Source organism: Pongo abelii, chromosome Y (assembly GCF_028885655.2).
Source record: "Pongo abelii isolate AG06213 chromosome Y, NHGRI_mPonAbe1-v2.0_pri, whole genome shotgun sequence".
Classification (NCBI taxonomy): Eukaryota; Metazoa; Chordata; class Mammalia; order Primates; family Hominidae; genus Pongo; species Pongo abelii.
The window spans coordinates 33,198,634-33,219,012 of NC_072009.2; positions in this window are offsets into that span (position 1 = coordinate 33,198,634).

A 20,379-nucleotide genomic window follows, 5' to 3' on the forward strand; every position below is an offset into this window, starting at 1 on the left:
TTCCATTTCGCTCCATTCCATTGCACTCAACTCCACCCCACTCCAGTCCATTTCATTCCATTCCATTACATTCCCTTCCTCTCCGTTCCACTCCAATCCACTTCACTCCACTCCACTCCACTCCAATGCACCCCATTGCATTCCATTCCATTCCACTGCATTCCATTCCATTCCTTTCTTTCGAGAGTATCACACTGTGTCACCCATCCTGGAGCGCAGTGGTACAATCTCAGCTTCCATTGCGTTCCATTCCATTCCATTCCATGAGACTCCTCTGCACTCCACTCCATTCCATTCCACTTCACCCATCGTCACTCCACTCCACCCCTTTCCAATCCACTCCACTCCATTGCATTCCACTGTGCTCCATTCCATGCCACTCTGTTCTATTCCTCACCACTCCAATCGACTCCACTCCACTGCATTCCACTCCCCTCCATTCCATTCAATTCCATGCCATTCCGATGTATTTCACTCCACTCCACTCCACTCAATTCCTGTCCATTACCCTCCTGTCAAATACATTCCACTCCAGTACACTCCATTCGATTACATTCCACTCCAGTCCACTCCACTCCTCTCCATTCCACTACATTCCATTCCATTTCGTTCCATTCCACTCCCCTCCCTTCCATTCGTTTCCACACCATTCCGCTCCACCCCATTCCATTCCAATCCACTCTAATCCACTCTACTCCACTCCCTTCCACTTCTTTCGATTCCTCTACTTTCAACTCCACTCCACTCTCTTCCACTCCAATCCAATCCATTCCATTCCATATAATTACACTCCCTTCCACTCTACTCCATCCACTGTATTCCAATCCACTGCTGTTAACTCCACTCTGCTCCCCTCCATTCCAATCCACTTCATTCTACTCTACATCTCTCCATTCCATTCCTTTCCACTTCATTCCAATCTACTCCATTGCATTCCACTCCACTCCATTCCACTCCTTTCAGACCTTTCCACTCCATTCCATTCCTCTCCACTCCACTCCATTCCACTCCATTCCACTCAATTCCATTCCATTCCATTCCCCTCCATTCCACTCTACTCCATTCCATGCCATTCCTTTCCAAACTATTCCACGTCACTCCATTCCATTCCATTCCAATCCATTCTAATCCACTCCACTCCCTTTCCAATCCACTCCATTCCATTCCATTCCTTTCCATTCCATTCCATTCTACTCCATTCCTCTTCCCTCCACTCCACTCCACTCCATTCTTTTCCTCTCCATTCCACTGCACTCCAATCTTTCCCACTCCAATCCATTCCATTCTATTCCATTCCATTCCGTTCGACTCCATTCCATTCTACTCCTTTGCACTCCAATCCATTCTTTGCATTCCATTCCCTTCCACTGCTTTCCATTCCATTACATTCAATTCTATTCTATTCTCCTCCGTTCCATCAACTCTACTCCACTGCACTACATTCCATTACATCCGAATCCATTCCACTCCATTCCACTCCTCCACTTTGCTGCAATGCTCTCCTCTCAATTCCACTCCTTCTCATTCCATTCCGCTCCATTCCACTGCTATCCTCTCCACCTCAATCAACTCCGGTTCATTCCATTCCATTCCATCCCATTCCATTTCTCTCCATTCCATTCCACTCCACTCCACTTCACTCCAATCCACTCCATTCCATTCCATTCTACTCCATTCTATTCCATTCCATTCCATTCCATTCAATTCCGTTCTGTTGTACTCCATTGCATTCTTTTCCTTTCTTTCGAGAGTATCTCACTCTGTCACTCAGCATGGAGTGCAGTGGCACAGTCTCAGCTCCCGTTCTGTTCTGTTCCTTTTCTTTCCGTTTCACTCCATTCAGCTCTGCTAGGCTCTGCTCCGTTCCATTTCCTTCCATTCTACTCCAGTCCACTCCACTACATTGCGTTACATCCAATTGCATTCCACTGCTTTACACTCCTCTACACTTAACTGCATTCCACTCCACTCCATTTCACGCCATCCCCTTGCCTTCATCTCCATTGCACTGTATTCCGCTCCACCTCACTCCGCTCCATTTCAATCCATTCCATTCCATCTCATTCCAGTTCTCTCCATTCCAGGCCACTCCACTTCACTCCACTCTGTTCCCATGCAGTCCACTCCATTCCATTCCATTCCATTCCTTTCTTTCAATGTTATCTCACTCTGTCACATAGCCTGGAGCACAGTCGCACAATCTCCGCTTCCGTTCCATTCCATTCCATGCCATCCCATTCCATTCCACTACACTCCATTCCGCTAAAATCTACTCCACTGCATTCCACTCCACTCCACTCCATTCTATTGCACTCCACTCCACTCCGTTCAATTCCATTCAATTCCATTCCTTTCCACTTCACTCCACTCCACTACATGCCACTCCATTCCTCTCCATTCCATTCTGTTCCATTCCTTTCCACCCCACTCCACACCATTCCACTCCACTCCATTCCATTCCATTTCAGTCCACTCCACTCATTTCCACTCCAGTCCACTCCATTCCACTGCACTATACTCCATTTTATTCCACTCCCCTCCAGTTCACTGCACTCCAATCCTTTCCATTCAATTTCAATCCACTCCATTCCATTCCTTTCCACTACATTCCTTTCCGTTCCCTTCCATTCCACTCCATTCCACTCCCCTGCAACCCACTCCATTCTACTCCAGTCCATTCCACTCCATTCCATTCCACTCCATTCCAATCCACTCCTTTTCATTCCACTCCTTTACCTTCCACTGCATTCCACTCCACTTAACTCCATTCCATTCCATTCCAATCCTTTCCTCTCGACTCCACATAACTCCACTCCTTTCATCTCCACTCCACTCCACACAATTGCACTTCCCTCCTTTCGATTCCATTCCATTCTCTTCCTCTTACTCCCCTCCATTCCACTCCACTCCACTCCATTACTCTCCATTCCACTCCATTCCATTTTATTCCATTACATTCCACTCCATTGCTTTCCCTTCCACTTCATTCCATTCCATGCCACTCCACTCCACTCCACTCCAATCTGCTTCATTCAATTCCTATCCACTTGTCTCCATTCCCTTCCAATCCACTCCATTCCATTCATTTCCACTCCAATCCACTCCCCTCCACTCCTCTCCATTTCACTCCATTCAATTCCATTGCAGTCCATTCCGTTCCACTTCATTCCATTAATCTCCATTCCAGCTCATTCCAATCCAATCCACTCCACTCCATTCCATTCTGCTCCAGTCCACTCATCTCCCTTCCTTTCCACTCCACTCTACTCCACTCCATTCCGTGCCTTTCCATTCCATTTGGTTCCATTCCATTCCACTAGACTAGACTCCAATCCACTCCTTTTGATTCCATAGTACTCCATTTCACTGCACTCCAATCCACACCTCTGCGTTCTGTTGCATTCCCTTCCATTCCATTCGACTGCTCTCCATTCCACTCCACTCCACTCCACTCCATTCCAATCCATTGGGTTCCATTTCACTCCATTCCATTCCATTCCACTCCATGCCACTCCACTCACCTCCACTCCCCTCCACTCCACTGCATTCTATTCCATTCTATTCCATTCCAGTCCACTCTACTCCTTCCAGTCCTCTCCACTCCATTCCATTCCACTCCACTGCACTCCACTGCATTCCATTGCATTCAATTCCCTTCCACTCCACTCCACTCCATTGCAGTGCACTCCTCTCTATTCCACTCCACTCCATTCCATTCCATTCTATTGCATTCCACTCCATTCTATTCCGTTTCACTCCATTCCACTCTACTCCACTGTACTACATTCCCTTCCATTCCACTCCTTTGAAATCAGTTCTTTCCTTCCACAGAATCTCACTCGGTCACTAAGGCTGGAGTGTCGTCATACCATCGCAGCTCACATTTCTGTTCTCCATTCCATTGCATTCCATTCCATCCCATTCCATTTCTTTCTATTTCACTCCACTCCACTGCATTCCATTCCACTGCATCCCATTCTATTCCACTCTGTTCCTCTTCACTCCACTCCATTCTACCCCTGTCCACTACATTCCATTCCATTTCACACCACTGCATTCCATTCCATTCTTTCGCCACGATATCACTGTGTCAAACAGCCTGGAGAGCTTAGGCACAATCTCAGCTCACATTACATCTCAACTCTCTATTGAACTGCATTCTATTGCATTAAATTCCATTGCATCCCATTCCATTCCTTTGCTTTCCATTACATTCAATTCCATTCCATTCCACTCCTTTCCACTCCACTCCACTCCAGTACGTTCCTTTACATCCGATTCCATTCCACGCCATTGCACTCCTCTCCACTCGACTGCACTGCACTCCACTCCACACCATCCCATTACTTTCTGCTCCATTCCACAGCACTACACTCCTCACCACTCCACTCCACATCATTCCATTCCTTTACATGCGATTCCGTTCCATTCCATTCCTCTCCATTCCACTGCACTCTACTTCAGTCCACTCGAATCCACTCAATTAAAAATTCTTTCCATTCCATTTCTTTCTTTCAAGAGTATCTCACTCTGTAACCCAGCGTGGAGTGCAGTGGCACAATCTCAGCTCACATATCATTCCATCATTCCATTACATTCCATTGCATTCCATTCCATCCAGTGCACTCCACTCCACTCAATTCCACTCCACTCCACTCCAATACGTTCCATTCCATTCCATTCCAATCCCTTCCATTCCACTCTGTTTTATCGACAGGATCTACCTCTGTCACGCAGGCTCCAGCGCCATGGCCAAATCACTGCACATATTTCTTCATTCCATTCGATTCAATTCCATTTCATTCCATTGGATTCCATTCCACACCACTCCGTTCCATTCCACTCCACTCCGTTCCTTTCCTCCCCATTCCATTCCACTCCATCCCACTCTCCTCCACGACACTCCACTCCATTTCATTCCACTCCACTACATTCCTCTCCACACCACTGCACTTCATTCCATTCCATTCCATTCCATTCCATTCCATTCCATTCCATTCCATTCCATTCCATTCCTTTTTTTACACAGGATTTCATTCCATCACAAAGGCTGGAGTGCAGTGGAACAATAACAGCTCACATTTCCTTTCAGCAGTCCATTGCATTCCATTCCAACCCATTGCATTCCATTCTATTTCACTCAACGATACTCCACGCCACTCCGTTCCATTCCACTCCGTCAAATTCCATTCGTCTCCATTCGACTCCACTCAACTCCACTCCACTCCATTCCATTCAATTCCATTCCACTTCATTCCATTTCACTCTATTGCATTCCATTCCTTTCTATCCACAGGATATAACGTGTCACCCAGTCTGGAGTGCAGTGGCACAATCTCAGCTCACACTACATCTCAACTTTCCATTGTATTATATTCTATTACAATGGATTCCATTGCATTCCATTACATTCCACTACTGTCCACTCAATTCTATGCCATTCAACTCCGTTCCACTCCACTGCACTCCACTTCATTCCACTCCATCCCATTCCTTTCCACCCCATTCCACTATAATCCATTCCACCCCACACCACTCCAATTCATGCCATTACGTTCCATTTCATTCCATTCCTCCACATTCCACTCCACTAATGTCCACTCTGTTCCATTCCATTCCACTGCGTTCCATTCCATTCCTTTCTTTTGAGAGTATGACACTCAGTCACCCTGCCTAGAGCACATTGGTAAAATCTCAGCTCCCATTCCATTCCATCCCATTCCATTCCACTCCACTCCAGTCCACTCCATTCTGCTCTGCTCCATTCCAGTCCATTACACTGCACTCCATTCCCTTCCACTACACTCCAATCCACTCCACTCCACTCCACTACTATCCATTCCATTCCACTCCATTCCATGCCATTCCACTCCACTCCATTCCATTCCTTTCCTCTCCGCTCCACTCAATTCCATTCCACTCCACTTCACTCCAATCCATTCCACTCCTATCCACTCCACTCCATTCCATTCAATTCCATTCCATTCCATTCTATTCCATTCCACTCCACTCCATTCCATGCCATTCCACTCCATTCCATTTCATTCCATTTAACTCCATTCCACTCCAGTCCACTAAATTCCATTTCACTCCGTTCCACTCCTTTCCACTTCATTCCATTCCACTCCATTCCACTCCAATCCATACGACTCCATCCCACTCCTTTCCATTCCTTTCCACTCCACTCCACTCCAATCAACTGCGTTTCTCTCCACTCCCTTCCATTTCGTTTCATTCCACTCCACTCCACTCCACTCCATTCCACTCCACTGCATTCCATTCGATTCAATTCCATTCCACTCCATTCCATTCCATTCCAGTCCGTTCGACACCATTCCACTCTAATCCACTCTACTCCATTCCACTCCATTCGACTCCATTCCACTCTGTTACCTTCCACTCCATTCCACTCCTATTCACTCCATTCACTTCCACTCCACTCCACACCACGATATTCCATTCAACTCCACTCCACTTTACTCAATTCCATTCCACTCCACTGCCCTCCACTCCACTCCATTCCATTCCATTCCACTCCACTCTACTCCAATGCATTCCATTCCACTCCGCTTATCGCCACTGCATTCCATTACAGTCTACTCCATTCCATTCTATTCCATTCCCTTCCACTCCGCTACATTCCACTCCAATCCACCTCATATCTTTCCATTCCATTCCACTCCATTCCATTCCATTGTACTCCATTGAAGTACATTCAGCTCCATTCCACTCCACTCCACACCACTCTACTCCACTCTACTCCTTTCCATTCCTTTCCTATCCATTCCATAGCATTCAATTCCACTCCATTCTATGCCAGTCAATTCCATTCCACTCCATTCCACTCCACTTCTTTCCACTCCATGCCATTACAGTCCACTGCATTCCATTTCATTCCACTCCACCCCGCTCCACTCCACTGCATTCGCTTCCATTCCACTCCATTCCGTTCCACTCCACTCCATTCCATTTCATTCCATTCCATTTCACTCCATTGCATTCCATTCACTTCTTACGACAGGATATCACTATGTCACCCTGGCTGGAGTGCAGTGTCACAATCTCAGCTCATATTACATGTCAACAGTACATTCCATTGCATTCTATTCCATTGCATTCCATTGCATTCTTTTTATTCCGTTGCATTCAATTCTATTCCATTCCATTCCATTCCATTCCATTCCATTCCATTCCATTCCATTCCATTCCATTCCATTCCATTCCATTCCTCTCAATTCCATTCCATTCCACTCCATTCCAGTCCATTCCACTAAATTCCACTACACTACACTCAATTCTAGTCTATTGCACTCCATTCCATTCCACTCTGTTCCATTCCACTCCATTTGATTCCATTCCTCTCCACTCCATTCCGCTGCACTCCATTCCATTCTGCTCCATTCCCCTCCTCTCCATTCTATCACTTTCCACTCCACTCCACTCCATTCCATTCCACTCCATTTCACTCCACTCCAATACATTTCATTCCACTCCATTCCATTCCATTCCATTCCATTCTATTCCACTCCATTCCTTTCCATTGCATTCCATTCCATTCCACTCTGGCCCACTCCATTCCACTCCACTCCTCTACGTTCCGTTACATCTAATTCCATTCCACTGCATTCCTATCCTCTCCTCTCCAGTACACTCCACTCCAGTCCATTCCACTCCTTTCCATTCCATTCTGCTCCATTCCACTGCAATGCACTCCACTGCATTTCATTCAATTCCCTTCCATCCCATTGCATTCTTCATTCCACTCTGCTCCAACTCACTCCATTCCACTCCACTCCACTCCGTTCCATTCCATTCTACGGCATTCCATTCCATTTCTTTATTTCGAGAATATCTCACTCAGTCAGCCAGCCTGGAGTGCAGTGGCCACATCCCACCTCCCGCTCCGTTCCATTCCACTCCGCTCCGCTCCTTTCCTTTCCGTTCCATCCACTCCACTACTTTCCATTACTTCCGATTCCATTCCACTCCATTGCACTCCTTTCCACTCTACTGCACTCCTCTCTACTCCATTTCACTGCATCTGATTCCATTTCGCTCCATTCCATTGCACTCAACTCCACCCCACTCCAGTCCATTTCATTCCATTCCATTACATTCCCTTCCTCTCCGTTCCACTCCAATCCACTTCACTCCACTCCACTCCACTCCAATGCACCCCATTGCATTCCATTCCATTCCACTGCATTCCATTCCATTCCTTTCTTTCGAGAGTATCACACTGTGTCACCCATCCTGGAGCGCAGTGGTACAATCTCAGCTTCCATTGCGTTCCATTCCATTCCATTCCATGAGACTCCTCTGCACTCCACTCCATTCCATTCCACTTCACCCATCGTCACTCCACTCCACCCCTTTCCAATCCACTCCACTCCATTGCATTCCACTGTGCTCCATTCCATGCCACTCTGTTCTATTCCTCACCACTCCAATCGACTCCACTCCACTGCATTCCACTCCCCTCCATTCCATTCAATTCCATGCCATTCCGATGTATTTCACTCCACTCCACTCCACTCAATTCCTGTCCATTACCCTCCTGTCAAATACATTCCACTCCAGTACACTCCATTCGATTACATTCCACTCCAGTCCACTCCACTCCTCTCCATTCCACTACATTCCATTCCATTTCGTTCCATTCCACTCCCCTCCCTTCCATTCGTTTCCACACCATTCCGCTCCACCCCATTCCATTCCAATCCACTCTAATCCACTCTACTCCACTCCCTTCCACTTCTTTCGATTCCTCTACTTTCAACTCCACTCCACTCTCTTCCACTCCAATCCAATCCATTCCATTCCATATAATTACACTCCCTTCCACTCTACTCCATCCACTGTATTCCAATCCACTGCTGTTAACTCCACTCTGCTCCCCTCCATTCCAATCCACTTCATTCTACTCTACATCTCTCCATTCCATTCCTTTCCACTTCATTCCAATCTACTCCATTGCATTCCACTCCACTCCATTCCACTCCTTTCAGACCTTTCCACTCCATTCCATTCCTCTCCACTCCACTCCATTCCACTCCATTCCACTCAATTCCATTCCATTCCATTCCCCTCCATTCCACTCTACTCCATTCCATGCCATTCCTTTCCAAACTATTCCACGTCACTCCATTCCATTCCATTCCAATCCATTCTAATCCACTCCACTCCCTTTCCAATCCACTCCATTCCATTCCATTCCTTTCCATTCCATTCCATTCTACTCCATTCCTCTTCCCTCCACTCCACTCCACTCCATTCTTTTCCTCTCCATTCCACTGCACTCCAATCTTTCCCACTCCAATCCATTCCATTCTATTCCATTCCATTCCGTTCGACTCCATTCCATTCTACTCCTTTGCACTCCAATCCATTCTTTGCATTCCATTCCCTTCCACTGCTTTCCATTCCATTACATTCAATTCTATTCTATTCTCCTCCGTTCCATCAACTCTACTCCACTGCACTACATTCCATTACATCCGAATCCATTCCACTCCATTCCACTCCTCCACTTTGCTGCAATGCTCTCCTCTCAATTCCACTCCTTCTCATTCCATTCCGCTCCATTCCACTGCTATCCTCTCCACCTCAATCAACTCCGGTTCATTCCATTCCATTCCATCCCATTCCATTTCTCTCCATTCCATTCCACTCCACTCCACTTCACTCCAATCCACTCCATTCCATTCCATTCTACTCCATTCTATTCCATTCCATTCCATTCCATTCAATTCCGTTCTGTTGTACTCCATTGCATTCTTTTCCTTTCTTTCGAGAGTATCTCACTCTGTCACTCAGCATGGAGTGCAGTGGCACAGTCTCAGCTCCCGTTCTGTTCTGTTCCTTTTCTTTCCGTTTCACTCCATTCAGCTCTGCTAGGCTCTGCTCCGTTCCATTTCCTTCCATTCTACTCCAGTCCACTCCACTACATTGCGTTACATCCAATTGCATTCCACTGCTTTACACTCCTCTACACTTAACTGCATTCCACTCCACTCCATTTCACGCCATCCCCTTGCCTTCATCTCCATTGCACTGTATTCCGCTCCACCTCACTCCGCTCCATTTCAATCCATTCCATTCCATCTCATTCCAGTTCTCTCCATTCCAGGCCACTCCACTTCACTCCACTCTGTTCCCATGCAGTCCACTCCATTCCATTCCATTCCATTCCTTTCTTTCAATGTTATCTCACTCTGTCACATAGCCTGGAGCACAGTCGCACAATCTCCGCTTCCGTTCCATTCCATTCCATGCCATCCCATTCCATTCCACTACACTCCATTCCGCTAAAATCTACTCCACTGCATTCCACTCCACTCCACTCCATTCTATTGCACTCCACTCCACTCCGTTCAATTCCATTCAATTCCATTCCTTTCCACTTCACTCCACTCCACTACATGCCACTCCATTCCTCTCCATTCCATTCTGTTCCATTCCTTTCCACCCCACTCCACACCATTCCACTCCACTCCATTCCATTCCATTTCAGTCCACTCCACTCATTTCCACTCCAGTCCACTCCATTCCACTGCACTATACTCCATTTTATTCCACTCCCCTCCAGTTCACTGCACTCCAATCCTTTCCATTCAATTTCAATCCACTCCATTCCATTCCTTTCCACTACATTCCTTTCCGTTCCCTTCCATTCCACTCCATTCCACTCCCCTGCAACCCACTCCATTCTACTCCAGTCCATTCCACTCCATTCCATTCCACTCCATTCCAATCCACTCCTTTTCATTCCACTCCTTTACCTTCCACTGCATTCCACTCCACTTAACTCCATTCCATTCCATTCCAATCCTTTCCTCTCGACTCCACATAACTCCACTCCTTTCATCTCCACTCCACTCCACACAATTGCACTTCCCTCCTTTCGATTCCATTCCATTCTCTTCCTCTTACTCCCCTCCATTCCACTCCACTCCACTCCATTACTCTCCATTCCACTCCATTCCATTTTATTCCATTACATTCCACTCCATTGCTTTCCCTTCCACTTCATTCCATTCCATGCCACTCCACTCCACTCCACTCCAATCTGCTTCATTCAATTCCTATCCACTTGTCTCCATTCCCTTCCAATCCACTCCATTCCATTCATTTCCACTCAAATCCACTCCCCTCCACTCCTCTCCATTTCACTCCATTCAATTCCATTGCAGTCCATTCCGTTCCACTTCATTCCATTAATCTCCATTCCAGCTCATTCCAATCCAATCCACTCCACTCCATTCCATTCTGCTCCAGTCCACTCATCTCCCTTCCTTTCCACTCCACTCTACTCCACTCCATTCCGTGCCTTTCCATTCCATTTGGTTCCATTCCATTCCACTAGACTAGACTCCAATCCACTCCTTTAGATTCCATAGTACTCCATTTCACTGCACTCCAATCCACACCTCTGCGTTCTGTTGCATTCCCTTCCATTCCATTCGACTGCTCTCCATTCCACTCCACTCCACTCCACTCCATTCCAATCCATTGGGTTCCATTTCACTCCATTCCATTCCATTCCACTCCATGCCACTCCACTCACCTCCACTCCCCTCCACTCCACTGCATTCTATTCCATTCTATTCCATTCCAGTCCACTCTACTCCTTCCAGTCCTCTCCACTCCATTCCATTCCACTCCACTGCACTCCACTGCATTCCATTGCATTCAATTCCCTTCCACTCCACTCCACTCCATTGCAGTGCACTCCTCTCTATTCCACTCCACTCCATTCCATTCCATTCTATTGCATTCCACTCCATTCTATTCCGTTTCACTCCATTCCACTCTACTCCACTGTACTACATTCCCTTCCATTCCACTCCTTTGAAATCAGTTCTTTCCTTCCACAGAATCTCACTCGGTCACTAAGGCTGGAGTGTCGTCATACCATCGCAGCTCACATTTCTGTTCTCCATTCCATTGCATTCCATTCCATCCCATTCCATTTCTTTCTATTTCACTCCACTCCACTGCATTCCATTCCACTGCATCCCATTCTATTCCACTCTGTTCCTCTTCACTCCACTCCATTCTACCCCTGTCCACTACATTCCATTCCATTTCACACCACTGCATTCCATTCCATTCTTTCGCCACGATATCACTGTGTCAAACAGCCTGGAGAGCTTAGGCACAATCTCAGCTCACATTACATCTCAACTCTCTATTGAACTGCATTCTATTGCATTAAATTCCATTGCATCCCATTCCATTCCTTTGCTTTCCATTACATTCAATTCCATTCCATTCCACTCCTTTCCACTCCACTCCACTCCAGTACGTTCCTTTACATCCGATTCCATTCCACGCCATTGCACTCCTCTCCACTCGACTGCACTGCACTCCACTCCACACCATCCCATTACTTTCTGCTCCATTCCACAGCACTACACTCCTCACCACTCCACTCCACATCATTCCATTCCTTTACATGCGATTCCGTTCCATTCCATTCCTCTCCATTCCACTGCACTCTACTTCAGTCCACTCGAATCCACTCAATTAAAAATTCTTTCCATTCCATTTCTTTCTTTCAAGAGTATCTCACTCTGTAACCCAGCGTGGAGTGCAGTGGCACAATCTCAGCTCACATATCATTCCATCATTCCATTACATTCCATTGCATTCCATTCCATCCAGTGCACTCCACTCCACTCAATTCCACTCCACTCCACTCCAATACGTTCCATTCCATTCCATTCCAATCCCTTCCATTCCACTCTGTTTTATCGACAGGATCTACCTCTGTCACGCAGGCTCCAGCGCCATGGCCAAATCACTGCACATATTTCTTCATTCCATTCGATTCAATTCCATTTCATTCCATTGGATTCCATTCCACACCACTCCGTTCCATTCCACTCCACTCCGTTCCTTTCCTCCCCATTCCATTCCACTCCATCCCACTCTCCTCCACGACACTCCACTCCATTTCATTCCACTCCACTACATTCCTCTCCACACCACTGCACTTCATTCCATTCCATTCCATTCCATTCCATTCCATTCCATTCCATTCCATTCCATTCCATTCCTTTTTTTACACAGGATTTCATTCCGTCACAAAGGCTGGAGTGCAGTGGAACAATAACAGCTCACATTTCCTTTCAGCAGTCCATTGCATTCCATTCCAACCCATTGCATTCCATTCTATTTCACTCAACGATACTCCACGCCACTCCGTTCCATTCCACTCCGTCAAATTCCATTCGTCTCCATTCGACTCCACTCAACTCCACTCCACTCCATTCCATTCAATTCCATTCCACTTCATTCCATTTCACTCTATTGCATTCCATTCCTTTCTATCCACAGGATATAACGTGTCACCCAGTCTGGAGTGCAGTGGCACAATCTCAGCTCACACTACATCTCAACTTTCCATTGTATTATATTCTATTACAATGGATTCCATTGCATTCCATTACATTCCACTACTGTCCACTCAATTCTATGCCATTCAACTCCGTTCCACTCCACTGCACTCCACTTCATTCCACTCCATCCCATTCCTTTCCACCCCATTCCACTATAATCCATTCCACCCCACACCACTCCAATTCATGCCATTACGTTCCATTTCATTCCATTCCTCCACATTCCACTCCACTAATGTCCACTCTGTTCCATTCCATTCCACTGCGTTCCATTCCATTCCTTTCTTTTGAGAGTATGACACTCAGTCACCCTGCCTAGAGCACATTGGTAAAATCTCAGCTCCCATTCCATTCCATCCCATTCCATTCCACTCCACTCCAGTCCACTCCATTCTGCTCTGCTCCATTCCAGTCCATTACACTGCACTCCATTCCCTTCCACTACACTCCAATCCACTCCACTCCACTCCACTACTATCCATTCCATTCCACTCCATTCCATGCCATTCCACTCCACTCCATTCCATTCCTTTCCTCTCCGCTCCACTCAATTCCATTCCACTCCACTTCACTCCAATCCATTCCACTCCTATCCACTCCACTCCATTCCATTCAATTCCATTCCATTCCATTCTATTCCATTCCACTCCACTCCATTCCATGCCATTCCACTCCATTCCATTTCATTCCATTTAACTCCATTCCACTCCAGTCCACTAAATTCCATTTCACTCCGTTCCACTCCTTTCCACTTCATTCCATTCCACTCCATTCCACTCCAATCCATACGACTCCATCCCACTCCTTTCCATTCCTTTCCACTCCACTCCACTCCAATCAACTGCGTTTCTCTCCACTCCCTTCCATTTCGTTTCATTCCACTCCACTCCACTCCACTCCATTCCACTCCACTGCATTCCATTCGATTCAATTCCATTCCACTCCATTCCATTCCATTCCAGTCCGTTCGACACCATTCCACTCTAATCCACTCTACTCCATTCCACTCCATTCGACTCCATTCCACTCCGTTACCTTCCACTCCATTCCACTCCTATTCACTCCATTCACTTCCACTCCACTCCACACCACGATATTCCATTCAACTCCACTCCACTTTACTCAATTCCATTCCACTCCACTGCCCTCCACTCCACTCCATTCCATTCCATTCCACTCCACTCTACTCCAATGCATTCCATTCCACTCCGCTTATCGCCACTGCATTCCATTACAGTCTACTCCATTCCATTCTATTCCATTCCCTTCCACTCCGCTACATTCCACTCCAATCCACCTCATATCTTTCCATTCCATTCCACTCCATTCCATTCCATTGTACTCCATTGAAGTACATTCAGCTCCATTCCACTCCACTCCACACCACTCTACTCCACTCTACTCCTTTCCATTCCTTTCCTATCCATTCCATAGCATTCAATTCCACTCCATTCTATGCCAGTCAATTCCATTCCACTCCATTCCACTCCACTTCTTTCCACTCCATGCCATTACAGTCCACTGCATTCCATTTCATTCCACTCCACCCCGCTCCACTCCACTGCATTCGCTTCCATTCCACTCCATTCCGTTCCACTCCACTCCATTCCATTTCATTCCATTCCATTTCACTCCATTGCATTCCATTCACTTCTTACGACAGGATATCACTATGTCACCCTGGCTGGAGTGCAGTGTCACAATCTCAGCTCATATTACATGTCAACAGTACATTCCATTGCATTCTATTCCATTGCATTCCATTGCATTCTTTTTATTCCGTTGCATTCAATTCTATTCCATTCCATTCCATTCCATTCCATTCCATTCCATTCCATTCCATTCCATTCCATTCCATTCCATTCCTCTCAATTCCATTCCATTCCACTCCATTCCAGTCCATTCCACTAAATTCCACTACACTACACTCAATTCTAGTCTATTGCACTCCATTCCATTCCACTCTGTTCCATTCCACTCCATTTGATTCCATTCCTCTCCACTCCATTCCGCTGCACTCCATTCCATTCTGCTCCATTCCCCTCCTCTCCATTCTATCACTTTCCACTCCACTCCACTCCATTCCATTCCACTCCATTTCACTCCACTCCAATACATTTCATTCCACTCCATTCCATTCCATTCCATTCCATTCTATTCCACTCCATTCCTTTCCATTGCATTCCATTCCATTCCACTCTGGCCCACTCCATTCCACTCCACTCCTCTACGTTCCGTTACATCTAATTCCATTCCACTGCATTCCTATCCTCTCCTCTCCAGTACACTCCACTCCAGTCCATTCCACTCCTTTCCATTCCATTCTGCTCCATTCCACTGCAATGCACTCCACTGCATTTCATTCAATTCCCTTCCATCCCATTGCATTCTTCATTCCACTCTGCTCCAACTCACTCCATTCCACTCCACTCCACTCCGTTCCATTCCATTCTACGGCATTCCATTCCATTTCTTTATTTCGAGAATATCTCACTCAGTCAGCCAGCCTGGAGTGCAGTGGCCACATCCCACCTCCCGCTCCGTTCCATTCCACTCCGCTCCGCTCCTTTCCTTTCCGTTCCATCCACTCCACTACTTTCCATTACTTCCGATTCCATTCCACTCCATTGCACTCCTTTCCACTCTACTGCACTCCTCTCTACTCCATTTCACTGCATCTGATTCCATTTCGCTCCATTCCATTGCACTCAACTCCACCCCACTCCAGTCCATTTCATTCCATTCCATTACATTCCCTTCCTCTCCGTTCCACTCCAATCCACTTCACTCCACTCCACTCCACTCCAATGCACCCCATTGCATTCCATTCCATTCCACTGCATTCCATTCCATTCCTTTCTTTCGAGAGTATCACACTGTGTCACCCATCCTGGAGCGCAGTGGTACAATCTCAGCTTCCATTGCGTTCCATTCCATTCCATTCCATGAGACTCCTCTGCACTCCACTCCATTCCATTCCACTTCACCCATCGTCACTCCACTCCACCCCTTTCCAATCCACTCCACTCCATTGCATTCCACTGTGCTCCATTCCATGCCACTCTGTTCTATTCCTCACCACTCCAATCGACTCCACTCCACTGCATTCCACTCCCCTCCATTCCATTCAATTCCATGCCATTCCGATGTATTTCACTCCACTCCACTCCACTCAATTCCTGTCCATTACCCTCCTGTCAAATACATTCCACTCCAGTACACTCCATTCGATTACATTCCACTCCAGTCCACTCCACTCCTCTCCATTCCACTACATTCCATTCCATTTCGTTCCATTCCACTCCCCTCCCTTCCATTCGTTTCCACACCATTCCGCTCCACCCCATTCCATTCCAATCCACTCTAATCCACTCTACTCCACTCCCTTCCACTTCTTTCGATTCCTCTACTTTCAACTCCACTCCACTCTCTTCCACTCCAATCCAATCCATTCCATTCCATATAATTACACTCCCTTCCACTCTACTCCATCCACTGTATTCCAATCCACTGCTGTTAACTCCACTCTGCTCCCCTCCATTCCAATCCACTTCATTCTACTCTACATCTCTCCATTCCATTCCTTTCCACTTCATTCCAATCTACTCCATTGCATTCCACTCCACTCCATTCCACTCCTTTCAGACCTTTCCACTCCATTCCATTCCTCTCCACTCCACTCCATTCCACTCCATTCCACTCAATTCCATTCCATTCCATTCCCCTCCATTCCACTCTACTCCATTCCATGCCATTCCTTTCCAAACTATTCCACGTCACTCCATTCCATTCCATTCCAATCCATTCTAATCCACTCCACTCCCTTTCCAATCCACTCCATTCCATTCCATTCCTTTCCATTCCATTCCATTCTACTCCATTCCTCTTCCCTCCACTCCACTCCACTCCATTCTTTTCCTCTCCATTCCACTGCACTCCAATCTTTCCCACTCCAATCCATTCCATTCTATTCCATTCCATTCCGTTCGACTCCATTCCATTCTACTCCTTTGCACTCCAATCCATTCTTTGCATTCCATTCCCTTCCACTGCTTTCCATTCCATTACATTCAATTCTATTCTATTCTCCTCCGTTCCATCAACTCTACTCCACTGCACTACATTCCATTACATCCGAATCCATTCCACTCCATTCCACTCCTCCACTTTGCTGCAATGCTCTCCTCTCAATTCCACTCCTTCTCATTCCATTCCGCTCCATTCCACTGCTATCCTCTCCACCTCAATCAACTCCGGTTCATTCCATTCCATTCCATCCCATTCCATTTCTCTCCATTCCATTCCACTCCACTCCACTTCACTCCAATCCACTCCATTCCATTCCATTCTACTCCATTCTATTCCATTCCATTCCATTCCATTCAATTCCGTTCTGTTGTACTCCATTGCATTCTTTTCCTTTCTTTCGAGAGTATCTCACTCTGTCACTCAGCATGGAGTGCAGTGGCACAGTCTCAGCTCCCGTTCTGTTCTGTTCCTTTTCTTTCCGTTTCACTCCATTCAGCTCTGCTAGGCTCTGCTCCGTTCCATTTCCTTCCATTCTACTCCAGTCCACTCCACTACATTGCGTTACATCCAATTGCATTCCACTGCTTTACACTCCTCTACACTTAACTGCATTCCACTCCACTCCATTTCACGCCATCCCCTTGCCTTCATCTCCATTGCACTGTATTCCGCTCCACCTCACTCCGCTCCATTTCAATCCATTCCATTCCATCTCATTCCAGTTCTCTCCATTCCAGGCCACTCCACTTCACTCCACTCTGTTCCCATGCAGTCCACTCCATTCCATTCCATTCCATTCCTTTCTTTCAATGTTATCTCACTCTGTCACATAGCCTGGAGCACAGTCGCACAATCTCCGCTTCCGTTCCATTCCATTCCATGCCATCCCATTCCATTCCACTACACTCCATTCCGCTAAAATCTACTCCACTGCATTCCACTCCACTCCACTCCATTCTATTGCACTCCACTCCACTCCGTTCAATTCCATTCAATTCCATTCCTTTCCACTTCACTCCACTCCACTACATGCCACTCCATTCCTCTCCATTCCATTCTGTTCCATTCCTTTCCACCCCACTCCACACCATTCCACTCCACTCCATTCCATTCCATTTCAGTCCACTCCACTCATTTCCACTCCAGTCCACTCCATTCCACTGCACTATACTCCATTTTATTCCACTCCCCTCCAGTTCACTGCACTCCAATCCTTTCCATTCAATTTCAATCCACTCCATTCCATTCCTTTCCACTACATTCCTTTCCGTTCCCTTCCATTCCACTCCATTCCACTCCCCTGCAACCCACTCCATTCTACTCCAGTCCATTCCACTCCATTCCATTCCACTCCATTCCAATCCACTCCTTTTCATTCCACTCCTTTACCTTCCACTGCATTCCACTCCACTTAACTCCATTCCATTCCATTCCAATCCTTTCCTCTCGACTCCACATAACTCCACTCCTTTCATCTCCACTCCACTCCACACAATTGCACTTCCCTCCTTTCGATTCCATTCCATTCTCTTCCTCTTACTCCCCTCCATTCCACTCCACTCCACTCCATTACTCTCCATTCCACTCCATTCCATTTTATTCCATTACATTCCACTCCATTGCTTTCCCTTCCACTTCATTCCATTCCATGCCACTCCACTCCACTCCACTCCAATCTGCTTCATTCAATTCCTATCCACTTGTCTCCATTCCCTTCCAATCCACTCCATTCCATTCATTTCCACTCCAATCCACTCCCCTCCACTCCTCTCCATTTCACTCCATTCAATTCCATTGCAGTCCATTCCGTTCCACTTCATTCCATTAATCTCCATTCCAGCTCATTCCAATCCAATCCACTCCACTCCATTCCATTCTGCTCCAGTCCACTCATCTCCCTTCCTTTCCACTCCACTCTACTCCACTCCATTCCGTGCCTTTCCATTCCATTTGGTTCCATTCCATTCCACTAGACTAGACTCCAATCCACTCCTTTTGATTCCATAGTACTCCATTTCACTGCACTCCAATCCACACCTCTGCGTTCTGTTGCATTCCCTTCCATTCCATTCGACTGCTCTCCATTCCACTCCACTCCACTCCACTCCATTCCAATCCATTGGGTTCCATTTCACTCCATTCCATTCCATTCCACTCCATGCCACTCCACTCACCTCCACTCCCCTCCACTCCACTGCATTCTATTCCATTCTATTCCATTCCAGTCCACTCTACTCCTTCCAGTCCTCTCCACTCCATTCCATTCCACTCCACTGCACTCCACTGCATTCCATTGCATTCAATTCCCTTCCACTCCACTCCACTCCATTGCAGTGCACTCCTCTCTATTCCACTCCACTCCATTCCATTCCATTCTATTGCATTCCACTCCATTCTATTCCGTTTCACTCCATTCCACTCTACTCCACTGTACTACATTCCCTTCCATTCCACTCCTTTGAAATCAGTTCTTTCCTTCCACAGAATCTCACTCGGTCACTAAGGCTGGAGTGTCGTCATACCATCGCAGCTCACATTTCTGTTCTCCATTCCATTGCATTCCATTCCATCCCATTCCATTTCTTTCTATTTCACTCCACTCCACTGCATTCCATTCCACTGCATCCCATTCTATTCCACTCTGTTCCTCTTCACTCCACTCCATTCTACCCCTGTCCACTACATTCCATTCCATTTCACACCACTGCATTCCATTCCATTCTTTCGCCACGATATCACTGTGTCAAACAGCCTGGAGAGCTTAGGCACAATCTCAGCTCACATTACATCTCAACTCTCTATTGAACTGCATTCTATTGCATTAAATTCCATTGCATCCCATTCCATTCCTTTGCTTTCCATTACATTCAATTCCATTCCATTCCACTCCTTTCCACTCCACTCCACTCCAGTACGTTCCTTTACATCCGATTCCATTCCACGCCAT